The sequence below is a fragment of the Cydia strobilella genome, chromosome 21 (genome assembly GCF_947568885.1).
Source record: "Cydia strobilella chromosome 21, ilCydStro3.1, whole genome shotgun sequence".
Taxonomy (NCBI): domain Eukaryota; kingdom Metazoa; phylum Arthropoda; class Insecta; order Lepidoptera; family Tortricidae; genus Cydia; species Cydia strobilella.
The window spans coordinates 12,772,647-12,775,146 of NC_086061.1; the positions used below are offsets into that span (position 1 = coordinate 12,772,647).

The window sequence follows — 2,500 nt, forward strand, 5'->3', positions numbered from 1 at the left end:
GTTTTCAGTTAGGTTAGGTTTTCAGTTAGGTTAGGTTTTGAGTTAGGTTAGGTTTTGAGTTAGGTTAGGTTTTGAGTTAGGTTAGGTTTTGAGTTAGGTTAGGTTTTGAGTTAGGTTAGGTTTTGAGTTAGGTTAGGTTTTGAGTTAGGTTAGGTTTTGAGTTAGGTTAGGTTTTCAGTTAGGTTAGGTGTTAGGTTAGGTTAGGTTATGTTAGGTTAGGTTAGGTTAGGTTAGGTTAGGTTAGGTTAGGTTAGGTTAGGTTAGGTTAGGTTAGGTTAGGTTAGGTTATGTTAGGTGTTATGTTAGGTGTTAGGTTAGGTTTTTTTTTTTTTTTTTTTGGATACGGATCATAATGCATTTGTTATTACGTTGATACTCTCGCAGCAAATTTTTAAATAAAATACATCCAAGAAATGTTGTAAGCACATTTAATGCTCTATAATTCGCTTCAACCGCGAGCGCGCAAATTTTGCGCTCTAGCGGCGCGCATGCGCGCAGGAAGGGAAGGATGGATGCGCGCGCGCGCATGAATATGTTTTTGAGATGTGTTTTAAAATAGAGTATTATTATTTATTTGCACTTTGTTCCCAGTTTACGCGTTTTATTACTGAAACGTGACAGACGGGAAAAATATTGATATCTTTGCCCCCACCACCGGGAAAGTGCACACGCCGTATAATATTGACTTGCACAGATTGTCAATTGTCTCCAATTCGAGACAGATAACGTTCCCGATTGGTTGACACATTGAAAATAAATCTGTGCGAGGAAATTGGTTGTATGTATATTATTCCTATACGTGTGTGGCGAGGGATAGATCGGATGATAATCCGATTTAAAAAAAAATTTACACGGTAATACGGTTTTGAATGAAACACTCTCACAGTGTGTCTTATCATTGTGTGTTTGTTGGTTCATCAACCGTATTGGTTGAGGGTTTTAATAATAAACTAGCTCTCTAATACCGGGCGACCGAGATAAATCGACGAAGAACGACTATGTTAAAAGAATCTAAAGTAATAAAAAAAAATAGTGAGATTTTAATGTCTGGTCGTGGAAGAACGTTCGATTACATCGGCGCGATGAAACAAACACCACTGTGTGTGCGTGTGCGCGCTTTTTTCACTCACCAGCTACCGCTACCTACCTACCGGGTAAGTAAGTAATAGTAGTGGTAAGTAAAAAATACCCCACCAGTCTACTATACGCCACGCCAATTTCGGTACATCCGAATGGCGTGTTGTCTCGTATACGACTCGTGTCTCACGCGTGCAGTCAGTCTCCGTCGTCTATATATGATGATAATAATACACCAAATATATGAATGATGTGATGATATGACGCACGCGTTAGCGCTAGTGTTTTGCGTCTCTAAACAAGACTCGCACGAACACGGCAGCTCCCTGGTTGATCCTGCCAGTAGTTATATGCTTGTCTCAAAGATTAAGCCATGCATGTCTCAGTGCAAGCCGTATTAAGGCGATACCGCGAATGGCTCAATATATCAGTTTTGGTTCCTTAGATCTTACTCAGTTACTTGGATAACTGTGGTAATTCTAGAGCTAATACATGCAATCAGAACTCTGACCAGTGATGGGATGAGTGCTTTTATTAGATCAAAACCAATCGGCGGAGGGCCTCGCGTCCGAAGTCGTAACATTTTGATGAATCTGGATAACTTTTGCAGATCGCACGGTCCAGTACCGGCGACGCATCTTTCAAATGTCTGCCTTATCAACTTTCGATGGTAGTTTCTGCGACTACCATGGTTGTCACGGGTAACGGGGAATCAGGGTTCGATTCCGGAGAGGGAGCCTGAGAAACGGCTACCACATCCAAGGAAGGCAGCAGGCGCGCAAATTACCCACTCCCGGCACGGGGAGGTAGTGACGAAAAATAACGATACGGGACTCTTACGAGGCCTCGTAATCGGAATGAGTACACTTTAAATATTTTAACGAGGAACAATTGGAGGGCAAGTCTGGTGCCAGCAGCCGCGGTAACTCCAGCTCCAATAGCGTATACTAAAATTGTTGCGGTTAAAAAGCTCGTAGTTGCATTTGTGCTACGCACTGTCGGTGCGATTCATCCGAATCGATACTGACACGTTTGCGGAGCATATCGTCGGTGAATCGTATGTAAAAGTACGGTTCAATATAAAAATCCTATCGCGATGCTCTTCAGTGAGTGTCGAGGTGGGCCGACAATTTTACTTTGAACAAATTAGAGTGCTCAAAGCGGGCTCAAAATGCTGCTTGAATATTTCGTGCATGGAATAATAGAATATGATCTCGGTTCTATTTTGTTGGTTTTCAGAACTCCGAGGTAATGATTAATAGGGATAACTGGGGGCATTCGTATTGCGACGTTAGAGGTGAAATTCTTGGATCGTCGCAAGACGAACATCAGCGAAAGCATTTGCCAAAGGTGTTTTCATCAATCAAGAACGAAAGTTAGAGGTTCGAAGGCGATTAGATACCGCCCTAGTTCTAACCGTAAA

General features: G+C 42.2%; 1 non-coding gene across 1 annotated transcript in view; it reads left to right on the plus strand.

The window, feature by feature from the left end:
- Positions 1 to 1,400: 1,400 nt before the first annotated feature.
- LOC134751337 (small subunit ribosomal RNA) overlaps positions 1,401 to 2,500 on the plus strand; it is a 1,908-nt gene continuing 808 nt past the window's right edge. The window contains exon 1 of the ribosomal RNA XR_010128634.1: positions 1,401 to 2,500. This exon is cut by the window's right edge and continues 808 nt beyond it. This is a non-coding gene — a ribosomal RNA (small subunit ribosomal RNA).